A 13630-nucleotide genomic window follows, 5' to 3' on the forward strand; every position below is an offset into this window, starting at 1 on the left:
TCATGCCTTTCAGTCCTACAAAACTGCAAAGGTTATTCTCTGTGACATACTTTTCCCCTCTCTTCTGAGTCCTTGAACACACCTTCTCAAATACCACTACTTACAAATATAGGATCGTCTTCAAATTGAAACAGCTGTGGAGTTTTCAGAAAAACCACAGCATGATGTGAAATCACTCTAGCATGGCTACCAGAGGCCTCACTTAAGTCTGCTCTTCCTAAAACAAAAGAGGCAAACTGCCCCTGAGATCTTCTCTGCTGGTGTGAGTGTAATCTGATGCAAACTGCAGGGCTCCATTATGTTATCTGTATTGTTCAAAACCTCTGAGCTGCCCCTTGAGATGATCATGTGCAAGTAGGAAAAGACTTTTCATTCCCAGAGAATGAGATGCACTCTGTCTTTTGTCACTAGCCAGAACAGCGCTGTCTTAGAATTAAAAATGCGTCCTTCTGTGATAAACAGTTAGAAGATTTCCAGTGGGATGAAATTGAATGCCGCCCAGACGGAGGTGCTGAACTTAGTCAGAGGTGCTTGATCACATGTTTTATGGGTTTCCTGTGTCACCAAACAGAAAACCAGCTCATTAAGATGAACTAGGAGCATAACCTTTTAACCTTTAGCATAACCTTTTAACCTTTAGCATAACCTTTTAACCTTTAGCATAACCTTTTAACCTTTAAATGTTTTTTTAACAAGAAACTTAACATGTGAAGTCAGGTGTCCTTTGAAGTCAAGCTATTCACTCATGAGAAGCTGGTCAAAAAATCATCAGTATACCAAAAAACAGTGTGATAGTGGGAGCACCCTTTGCACAAGCCAGCCTCTGAACACACACAGGAATGCCAACACATAAACATATATGTGGTAAAAACATTATGTGCAAAGGAAGTAGACATCAATATGTATGAGCAGAGAATTATGACTGACTGATTATGCCCTCATAATTAGTGCATAAAAATGCTAAATGATGGCCATCATTGCTGTAAGCTACTGAAGGTGCACAGGTACTACACAGCTGCATTAACAAACAAGCATGGCGTCTACATACTGCAGTCCAGTCCAGCAGTCCTGAGTAACACAGGAGGACAGGAACATCAGTCACATAATACTAAGCCTTGAAGAGATACAAATGAATGTCCAATCAGTTTAACATAGCTTGGACTTGCTCAAAGAACTGAATGTTCTAGCACAAATATGTACCCACACTGTGTGTGCTCATGTGTGTATATACACACAAGTGTGTGTGTACTTGTGTGTATATACACGTATGTGTGTGTGTGTGTGTGTATCTGTTTAAGTAGTTCACAGGGTACTAGCATTATCTGTCCTACTCTCCCCAGTAGCATACTATAAACATTTAACAAAACACCAGTTTGCATGGCACCATGTTAGCATAGGCTGCGATGCTGTGAAATCTAACACCATGTCTTAACTCTGTCTTCTATCCTATTGTTGTACAATGGTAGTATACTCATTTTTGATTTAAAAATTTGTATGAACAGTGTGTCTCATGTATTCTATAACTGTCTGTCTGTTGTATTGCATATATCACATTACTGTGTGGATCTTTTACTGTTTGGAGCTTTTCTCCCCGGGCCTCTGCTGAAAATGGACATGTATCCAGTCGGACTATCCCGGTCAACAAATGTAAAATAAAATAAATGTTAGCATAGGCAGCGATGCTGTGAAATCCCAACTTGCTCTGTCCGATAACCCTGCAGTTAGAGTTCAGATGTGATTTAAGAGTCACTGGCTGACAAGCTGGATCCTCATGACTCCTTTGTTTTGATCCATCGATCATCACCTGTGGTTCATCTGTATTGTTGGGCACACAGTCTTGTCGCTCGTCTGGTCAGGATAAAACAGACGAACATTCGTGGATTCAGTTCAAGCAGCTTTATTACACACAAACACATCAGAAATGAGACTTTGTAACTTAAACTTAAATAAACATAAACAGACTGACTGCTGCAGTCATACATGTTAACACTCCGGCTGTTCTCTCAAAATGGCACTGCTACCTGCACATGCTCAGTATTTATATGCGCATGCTCAGTATTTATATGCACATGCTCAGTATTTATATGCACATGCTCAGTATTTATATGCGCATGCTCAGTATTTATATGCATGTGCTTACATTTGGAAATACTTCTTAATGTTACACACACATGCTCTGATCTACATTCTCCCTCTTTGACAAATAGATCATGTACCAAATGACAGTATTCGATGACATGCAATTTATAGAAATGATCTTTTGACATGCAGTTATACAGCACTAATTATCTGACATGCAATCATACAAATTTAGACACATATAAAACAATCATGTCCAAGTTGCTGTTTATTTTACACTAAGTCTGGAAATACGACCTGATCATGTAAAATCAAAGTCAGAATTGGATCTAGCAATGGGACTGTCTTCAAGAAATGTTCAACTTTGGGGACATCATCAGGAATGGGAATGGATACTGCGACATGTTCTTCAGTACAAACATTGTCAGAGTTGCTCTGAGATCTAGATCTGTATCACAGGTATGATGCTGCGATATCATTCCTGATACAGGAAGATGTCTGTGGTTTCTCCTGTATGCTATACCATCAGATTCCACTAAGTAGGATCTTGGCTCGGTATATATATATATATATATATATATATATATATATATATATATATATATATATATATATATATATATATACACCTCTCACTTGACCAATTCGATCAAAGCCTTTCATTGTTTGTATATATATATATATATATATATATATATATATATATATATACCTCTCACTTGACCAATTCGATCAAAGCCTTTCGTTGTTTGTATCCTCACTGTCTCTCCTTCTTTTAACAGACAAAGAAATCTGCTCATTTTGTCATAGCTGGACTTCTGAGAACACTTATTAAAAAGTTGGGCTTTGATTGCTCTGTTGTTTTCAGCATTACGCATCAACAAACTAGAACTTATAGGCAAGGTTGTTCTGGTTTGCCTAAATAGAATTCTATGAGCAGGCAAGCCAAGTAGGTTGTCACGGGGTATATTTTTGAGATTGAGTAAATTCAAGAAGAGATCAGTATTGTCACGCTTTGACCTTTCTTGTAATTGCTTTGCAGTCTGTACTGCACCTTCAGCAAGGCCATTTGACTGAGGATATTCAGGACTGCTAGTAACATGGATAAAGTCCTGCTCTTTAGCAAATCTCTGAAACAATTGACTGGTAAACTGAGAACTGTTGTTAGAAATAACTTTGTGTGAACTACCATGGACTGAGAAATGACAGTTCATCTTAGTAAGAACAGCACTGGACATTAGGTTAGGTAGCAAATCGATCTCAAACCAGTTCAAATAAGAGTCCACCAACACAAAAATAATGCTGACTGTTCCACTCAAATATGTCAGTTGCTACAACTGACCAAGGTAGTTCAGGAATTTGGCTTAGCCAAAGTGGCTCTTTTTGCAAATGTGGCTTAGTACAGTTGCACACTAAACAAGAGGAAAGCACTTTATCTCTGTCTTTCAGTAGAGAAGGCCAAAATACTAGTCCTCTTGCCCTTCTTTTGGTAGAACCAGAACCTGGGTGGTCACAATGCAAAATCTGAATGTATTCATGTTGTAAGTAAATAGGAACAACAACTTTTGGACCTTTGAAAACGATACCATCTTCCATCAGCATCTCATCTCTGTATGGAAAGTAAGGTTGTACTTCTGGTGGTACACAGGATTGTTTTGATGACCATCCTACTTTGGTGAAGTGGTTGAGCTTTTGCAATATTAGATCAGTCTTTGTATGATCCCTCAGCTCATCAAGTTCGTGGTAGAAAAACTACGCACTTCCATGACATCAAAGTCAAAATTCTCTGCATCAAGCTGTTCTGCAGTATTTCTGGGTGATCTGGATAAGGTATAAGCCAGATAAAGAAGTTTACATTTTGTATAGACCATTTTGAAATTGTACTTTTGCAATTTGAGCATCATTCTTTGTAGTCGTGCTGGTGCAAAATGCACAGGCTTCTTTAAAATAGTGACTAGAGGTTGATGGTGAGCTTCTGTCTGGAGTACCCTGCCATAAATACAATCATGGAACTTCGAATATGCGACCACAATTGCCAAACGTTTCTTCTCAATTTGAGAATACTGCATCTCTGTTTGGGTAAGAGTTCTAGATGCATAGGCAACAGGTCTGCCCTCTTGAAGAATAACTGCACCATAGGTTCATAGGTGTTTACTAGGCTAATGACCACAAAGGCCTTTTTAATCCTAGCCATGCACCCAAAATTTCTAATGAGTACTGATACCCTTGATAAATGTAAGCATGGGCCTGGCAGATGAACCATTTTCAAGTTACTTATTTACATCAGAGACATAGGTGCCAAACATGGGTTGAATTTCCAGTTTTCCATCCAGTTGTCCAAGTTGCACTTGAATTGGATTAGAGAGGAACTCTGCTTCACATAGATGGGGAGCCTGTACCATAGATGGGGTAGTCTCTGGGATACATACCTATCTCTCCAGCAGGTCCTATTTATATCATAGGCAAGGTTTAAGTCTTTAGAACTGGTAATTCTGGTACTGTTTGTTTTGTGGATATGCAGGAGGTCCATCAGAGTGGGGTCTGACAATGCCCTGTATGCCAGTCATAGATCTCTCCACAAAAGCCTGTGAGACAGAATACAGGGATAGGGCCTTGAGGCAGTCTGCATAGGACATATTACTTATGCCCTGTATTCTTTTAGTGAGGAACCTCTGTGGACATTCCAGTTGTTGGATAATCCTGGTTAGGTGCATGCCAATTGGGGCACTTTACTCAATGGTAGGTCTGATGAATGCTGAATACAGTGAAAAAAATGACTTCCTTGGACTTAGATGTCATACCTTTGTTTATTAGTTGCACAACATAGAATGATTTCCTCACCACTGTAGACACATGATGATCAAGGAATAGATTACTATATATGTGTGTCCCTAAGTCCCTGACTACTGGGTCAACTCTAAGGGATGTGTTGTCAATATGATAGTTACCAGGGATGAATGGCTTCCCAAAGGATACTATTATGCATTTCTTTTCATTTAGTTTTAATCCATGACTCTGACACCAGTTGTTTGTCTGTGTCAACCCCTCCTGGAGAACATTTGTCTCAGTGTGAGATTCAATGACAGCTCCTAATTTGCAATCATCTGCAAATTTAGTCAGCCATAGAACACTGACATTGGTGTTGACTTCTGAGAAGTAAATGCCAAAAAGGAGCGGTCCAAGAACTGATCCCTGAGGGACTCCACTTGTGACTGGTCTCTTTGTAGAGGTAGACTCCCCAATTCTAACTTCATGGGTCCTGTCTGTGACCCAGTTGGCTATCCACTGGGTGTGTTTGTCAACAATGCCTGAGTGGGGTATTGTGCCAAATGCCTTGGCCAGGTCAAAGTAAGCAGTGTGAAACATTTTGCCCTCATCCATTGCTTTGGTGACCTTCTCAAAGAAGTCCACCAGGTGGAGTAGGCCTAATCTGCCCTTTACAAAACCAAACTAGTTTAGTCCAGTGTCTGGAGGTTTACTGCATCTCTATTGATCATCTCCAAGATAATTCTTTCCATGGCTTTACATATAAGACTAGGGAGACTTATGGGTCTGTAGTTTCCAGGGTCTGTAGATGGCCCACCTTTGTGCAGGGGGATGACTGTTGCCTTTCCCCATTCATGAGGCACAAAGCTTGTTTGGAGGCTACAGTTAAACAGTAATTCCAGAGGCCATGATAGGTCAAGTTTCATGCTATTTAGAGGGCATCCTGGGATATTGTCTGGGCCCATTGATGCAGTGTTCTTGGTCTCAGAGAGAGCATTAAGGACCTGTTCCCTAGTAATAGTAGGGGGAGTTATATCTGATGATATTTCCTGAGGGAAGGTTGAGGGGGAGAAAGGAGTAAAGTTGCAGATGAATTTATCAGCAAGGAGGTTTACTATATCTTCTGGATCAGTGTAGGTGGTGTCATTTACAATGAGCTCTGCACACAATTGTGCATTGCCTTTGAGGTTGTGGGCATAGCTAAAGAATGCTTTGTGGTTGTCCTTGGCCTGGGAGGCCAAACTTACCTCAAACTTGGCTTTGGTAGACTTTATTTGGCCTCTGCATTGTTTGTTTAGTTTGATGAGAGTGCTTTTATCCTGCTGGGTGCTGCACCTCCTAATTTTTGTCATGATTTTCTTCCTCCTGTTATACATCCAACTGATTTTGTGATTCCACCAGGGTGGTTTGTTTTTTGAGTTAGTTCTGTACTTCTTCCTGGTGGGTACAGCTGCCTCTATACAACTATTAACATGCTTGTACAGGGTTTCCTGTGAACAGTTCTGCATAGGCAGAAGTGTTCTCATGGTTTACAGGGCTTGAAATTTTGCCAGGTTATCACTTAATAGCATGAGGTTAGCCTTAGAATAGTTCCTGAATATTCCCGGTTTAGCTGGGGGAGGCAAGGTTTTATTTTTACTTCAAATGAGACCATTTTGTGGTCTGACCTTACCAGGGAAGGCATTACAGAAGGGGGTGTGCAGTACTCTCCCATATTAGTGAGGACCAGATGCAGTAGGGTTGCACCCCTGGTTGGTGTACTGACTATCTGGTCCAGGGAGTTTGTATTTACAAAATCCAGGAATCTCTGTACATGTACGTTTGATGTCATATAGGATTCACAATTAGTAGCAGGGTAATTAAAGTCACCCATGAATATAGTATTGGGTTGGATGGCTAGTGTTTCTAATAAGTTTAAATACATGGTATGGGTTTCCTGGGTCATAGAGGGGGACCTATAGCTTGCAAGGAAGTGACATTTGATTTTACCTATGGTGATTTGGATATAGAGCAGCTCAAGTGCATTGTCCTGTTTGACCAGCCAGCAGTAGCTGGTCTAAATGTTTGGAAGGCATTATAACCCTGCACTGTTGGTGTGCTGTCTGCAGCTTTAAACCATATCTCTGAGACCACACAGACATCAGCATTCTCTAGGGTAAAGAAAGCTTCCAGGGAGTGGAGTTTTTTGTTTAGGCTCCTAGCATTGAGCAGTAATACCTTTAGATTTTCTTGGTTTTGATTTATGTTGGAAGTACTTTCAGTTTGGCATTGCCTAAAAAAGCACTATGGGGGAAAACAATGTTTTACCTACTAATCGAAATCCTAGAGGGAAGAGGTGCAGACCATCCCTGGCAAAGCAGCATGGTCTATTGACCATCTTCTTCCATGCTGACAAATATTGCACCCCCTTAGAATGACACCAGAAACTAAGCCAGTTCTTAAAGTCAATCGTCTTTTGTTCATATTGTGGCATCATCCTTGGAGAAGGTAAAATACTGCTCAATGCTAGGCTCATACCAGCCTGAGACACATATTCTGATAGCTCCATGATGTCTTTCTTTCATATAGTCTAGGGAGGTATGTCTCAGGCCATTTACTCCTACATGGACTATGACTGAGTGATATTGGTAATTGTGATCCAATGACATAAGTGCATGTGTAATGTGGCGGATCCTAGCCCCTGATAAGCAACTGACCGTAACTTTCTCCTTACTCAGCCTGGTGAGAGGGACATCAGTGTGTCTCACAATGAAGTCTCCAATGACTAGAATGTGGATTGTGTGGTGACTTTGCCTTATGGGTTTAGAGGTAGAGGCTCCATGAGATGTAGCTCTATGTGTTGATGTGGATGTTGTTTTGAAAGAGTGCATTTGGGGCTGCTGGAGGTATTTCTTATGTGTACTTTGTCTAGGAGGACTTTGTGGTTTAGGAAGGTTACATGTAAGTGCCTTGGTGTATGTGGGTCTATATGTCTGCTTTGAATTGTGCGTGATGGGTGTAGCATGTATATTACTGACAACCTTATTGACATTGGGAGTACTTTTATGTGAGAGCTTTGCCTCCAGTGACGTTGTGTAAATACATCTCTCACATAGCATATCAGTTTGTTTGAGAATTAACTGGTTGTCAGTAAACATGAGGCAATTTCTACATTTCCTCAGGATGCCCATCTCCTCCAAGCCAATAACGGAGGCAGTAGGAAAGTTCATATCCAGTGGCAAACAGACCCCTTTTATTGATTTGACTGTTGGAGTGAGAATATCAGTCACTGTCAGGAGTATCCGGTTTGCAACTATATGAACAGTGCTTGTCACTGCAAGCTAGTCCTGTGTGCAACTAAATATTGGAGAAATTTCAATTGTGCTTTTACAGGAAAAATGTCACTCAAGGTGTCTGAGTCTGTACAGAGCACTTCCAAACACTTGAGGGGAAACTAATACATACACCCTGAAAATTTAAGGATGAAGTATTTAGGCAGATATTCTGAAGTTAGAAAGAAATCAAGCCGGGATTACTGAAAACAAAGAATTAACTTGTCAAGAATGATGAAAAGAGGGGAGTCACATGAATGGCTACTGCCTGGCTACTGCTAATGCTGGTCTCAGCACAGCTTCACTCTGTTGGGATACAATACTCCTTTGCTTCTTTTCTCACCAGAAGCAAAATGTTAGCACCGATCCCGAGAAGAGAAGCAGGCCACAGCCTGTTTGGTGATCCACAGTCTTGTCCCAGATGATGCAAAGGTCTTTAGGCTTGTAGCCTTTTTCTGGCAGATGCCTCAAATAGCAACCAGACTATTCAGGTACATTAAGCAAAGACACTCACTCTCCAACCACAAAGAGTCAGGAATCAATGCACCAAGACAGAACTTTGAGGCATCACAGGAAAGAACTGCTGGTTTGTGAACATCATAGTATCTCAATGTAGGCGGGTTATCAATTTGCTGTTTGAGGTTATCAAATGCTCTCTGGTGTTGTTCTAGCAATGACCATGCAACATTTTTGTGTATCAGCTCTCTCAAAGGTGCTGATAACTCACTAAACTCAGGGATAAATTTGCCCAAATAGTTAATCATACCAAGAAAATGCTGTAGAGCCTGGACATTGTCTGGAGCTAGCATCTCAAGAATGTCTGCTTGTTTAGAAGGATATGGTCATATGTCTGTACTGGTAAATAAATGACCTACATAAGTAACGTCTGGTAGTCTGAATTTGCACTTCGGAGGATTGACCTTTAAATTCACTTCACACGCTCTGTCCAGAACTTTCTTGAGGTTTCTGTCATGCTCTGCTTCCCCATTACCTCCAACCAGTAAATCATCAACTATTATTACACACAGGTAGCCTGAAAAAATTTGCCCCATTGCACTCTGAAAGACTTTACCGACAGAATTTATTCCAAAAGCCATCCTTAGGGATCTGTATCTACCAAATGGAGTACTGAATGTAGTCAGTAGTGAAGATTTGTGATCAAGCATCACTTGCCAAAATAAACTCTTTGCATCTAAGACAGACAAAACAGTGGCATTTGGTATGAGGGCTGCAGTTTCCTTGACTGTACACATAGGATGATGAGGTCTTTTTAATGCCTTGTTCAAGTCTCTTGGGTCAATGCATATTCTGATTTCATCTGAATTCTTATAAGCAGCTACCATGGAAGACACCCACTCAGTTGGTTCTGTGACTGGACAAATCACATCTTGCTGCACCATTTTATCTAACTGGACCTTGACTTTTTCCTGCATAGATATTGGAACTCTTCTTGTTGGTCTGACCACTGGACTGACCTCTGGGTCTACTTTCATGGAGTACACAACTGGAAGTTTGCCTAGCTTGTCGTCAAACACATCAGCATACTTTGAGAAAATAGAATCAGTAAAGCTGGAACCGGGACATGTGCTTACATGATGGACTTCTTTGGTAAAAGAAAGCAGTTTCATTCTCAAACTGTTTCTGAGACCTAATAATGATTGCACAGGTCTCTGGACTACATAAGATTGCAAGCTGTAACTGTTCCCAGCCAAATAGCATGAAAGCACTACTGAGCCTTTGGTTTGAATCTCATCACCTCCATAAGCAACAAGGTTCACAGAACTGGCCAAATTAAGTTACTCACCAGCTCTCACTTTAGCAAATGTTTCTGCTGCCATTACATTACACTTTGAACCAGTGTCTACTCTGAGCTGTGTGAGTTTTCCATTGATCAGGACAGTACAAAATACTTCATTCTTTGCCAATAAATCTACTGCATTAACCTTTTCACCAACCACTGATACACTATCTACATAGAAAGTAGGGTTGCAGCTCTCTATATGATCAACTTGCTTTTTTGAGTGTCCTTTCTTAATAACTGAATGAGGTTTGCTTGATTTACAAAACCTTTTGAAAATAGTTACATTCTTTACACTTGTGGCTTTGCTGACCAAATGCTGAGCACTTCTCTCTTTTAGATGCATAGTTGGCACCACAATTATAACAGTTTCATAATTTAAATAATTTCAGTAAGACGACTTGGGTTTTGCTGAGCATGCTCCTTTTACTGAGCTAGTCTTGGAACTTGCTAGAAAGCTTTGGGTATTCCTTGCTATACCCACAGGGGTTGCAACTGCCATGTGCTTAGGCCTGTTTCTGCTTGCCACGTGTTGCATGCTGTCTACATTTGTTCTAGAGGCTGCTGAAACCATGCTTATCACTTGTAAGCATACTTGTGTGCCTTTCTCTGAGCTCATGGATTTGACAAATCTCTATGGATTTGCTTAATGTTAAATCACTGTCATGAAGCAAAATCTTTCTCCCTGCAGCAGTATTAACACCACACACAAGCCTATCCTTTATTAACTCATCTTTCAAGTCACCAAGTCTGCACATTTTAGCTTTGTTTCTCACATCAGTGATATAAGCTGCAAAAGTTTCGCCTGGCTTTTGGTCTCTTGTATAAAATAAGTGCATCTCTAATGTAGCACTTGTTTGGGGGTTGCACATTGCTCTGAATTTGAATTTTAAGCACTCAGGGTATTCCCTTGATTCAGCCTGTACCACAATATGACAGTTTCCCCACTCTCCTGCATATATTTCTGGTGCATACACATATGAATGCTCTCTTTCAATAGCTTCTGACTCAGCTAAGTTAAGCAAAATGAATGCCCTTGTACATGCATCTTTGTCAGAAAAAGCTGATCGTATGAAAATATCTTATTCCTGCTTGAATACTCTCCAATTCTCTGATATATTATAATAAAACACAAGTGGACTTGGTCTGCAAAATGCCTCATCCATATCAACACTTAATAGTGAAGCTGCTTGAAATCGTGTATGAACATACACACACATAAACATCCCAGAACTTTATGCCAGTACTTGCAATTATGCCCAGTAGCACAACAAACTTTGAAATAACTGCACTTTGCCAAGTAAGTCTCTGGAGCACAAGCACACTCTGAAGTCACTGTACTTTACTTTGAAATCACTGTACTTTATGAAATCACTCCTTAGTGTAAGAAATACTTCGAAATGACTGTACTGTGTGAATAAACTGTACACGGCAGAAGAAGCTCAGAGTAAGGAACACTTTGAGATGAATGCACTTTACAAACAAACTGTACACAGCACAATAACCTTCCAAAATGGCTGTACTTTCTGAAATAACTCCGCACAGTTTAGAAACACTCTGAAACAGTGACTTTCTGTGAATAAATGCACACAGCACAGCAACCTTTTTGAATTTACTGTACTTTGACTGCACTTTGCAGCATAATTGTACTTTTCACCCAGCAAACTCTTTGAAATAATTGCATTGTAATAAAGCACACACTCTGCAAACACTTTGTACTCTCTGAAATACTTTGAACAACTCTAGTTATGCTTTGAATGGTTTCAGCCAATGCCCAAACACGGTCTTTTACTAAAAAACATGGGGTCGCCTTGCTCTTTAAGCTTAATTTGCTCTTTTATTGCACTCAGTATGCCCTTTTAATCTCTTATTCTGCTCATTATACTTTTCTTGTGCCCGTTTTACTTTAAACATGCTCGTTATGCAAACCAAAGATAATTCTGAGCTCCATACAAATAGTTTTGCTAGTTTTATCAAATATCATGGCTTCAAACATTTTGTTTAATTAATAATCCAGTTTGTGCCTTTTGTTTGCTTAATAATACATTTTTGAGTTACTCATTTAATTAATAATGCATTTTGTGCCTCATAAATGTGCTGTTTCATTTTTTTGTTAAATAAATCATTTGTGCAGTTTTCTTTATCTTTAGTTCATTTCTGGCCCTTTTTCATTTGTCTGTGCTCTGTTTCCCTCAGCCTGTTTAGTCTGCCATCACCTTCAACTCTGCACTTCATGGCCCATAGAAGTTGCTCTTCTAATCCAGGTTCTGACACCATGTCACTGATCTGGTCAGGATAAAACAGACTAACATTCATGGGTACAGTTCAAGCAGCTTTATTACACACAAATACATCAGGAATGAGGCTTTGTAACTTAAAGTTAAATGAAATTATAAACTGATTGACTACCACACTCATACATGTTAACACTCTGGCTGTTCTCTCAAAATAGCACTGCTGCTTCCACATGCTCTGTATTTATATGCATGTGCTACATCTGGAAATGTTTCTTAAAGGTACATACACATGCTCTGATCTACAGTCTGTGATGCTGAGCAGCCTTCAGTTTGTTACCTTCCTCTGACTGTTTCACACTGAACCCTGAAGTTGCATGGCCATAGGCACCAATTCTGTTCATGTAGAGGTTTATTACATCTTTCTAACTGTTACACTTTGTCCTGTGCCTTTATAGGGTGCACAACCAGTACACCCAATATTGTGTTACATCCTTCTGTTACACACTGCATTCTGCAGTTATTGGGTGCATAGGCAGTAATTATGTGAATCCTGTGCTTTGTTACATTCTTCTGTTACAGACTGCACCCTGCAATTACAGGGTACATAGTCAGTAATTATGTGCATCCTGCACTTTGTTACACCCTTCTGTTACACACCACACTCTGCAGTCACAGGGTGCATAGGCAGTAATTATGTGCATCCTGTGTTTTGTTACATCATTTTGACTGTTAGGCATTGTCCTTTGAATTTACAGAGTGCTCTTCAGGTTGTTGCATTATTCTGTTACACACTGCAGTCTGCAGTTACAGGGTGCACAGGCAGTAATTATGTGAATCCTGTGCTTTGTTGCATCCTTCTGTTACACACTGCAGCCTGCAGTTACAGGGTTCATAGGCAGTAATTATGTGCAGCCTGCCCTTTGTTACATCCTTCTGTTACACACTGCACTCTGCAGTCACAAGGTACATAGGCAGTAATTATGTGAATCCTGTGCTTTGTTACATACTTCTGTTACATACCACACTCTGCAGTCACAGGGTGCATAGGCAGTAATTATGTGCATCCTGTGTTTTTTACCTCCTTTTGACTGTTATGCATTGTCCTCTGAATTTACAGAGTGCTCTTCAGGTTGTTGCATCCTTCTCTTACACACTGCACTCTGAAGTTATAGGCTGCATAAGCAGTAATTATGTGAATCCTGTATTTTGTTACATCCTTCTGTTACAGACTGCACTCTGCAGTTACAGGGTACTGTACATAGGCAGTAATTATGTGCATCCTGCCCTTTGTTACATCTTTCTGTTACACACTGCACTCTGCAGTTACAGGGTGCATCGGCAGTAACTATGTGCATCCTGTGCTTTGTTACATCCTTTTGTTATACACTGCACTCTGCAGTCACAGGGTACATAGGCAGTAATTATGTGAATCCTGTGCT

Source organism: Protopterus annectens, chromosome 16.part0 (assembly GCF_019279795.1).
Source record: "Protopterus annectens isolate FY-2018-M chromosome 16.part0, PAN1.0, whole genome shotgun sequence".
In the NCBI taxonomy this organism is placed as follows: Eukaryota; Metazoa; Chordata; order Ceratodontiformes; family Protopteridae; genus Protopterus; species Protopterus annectens.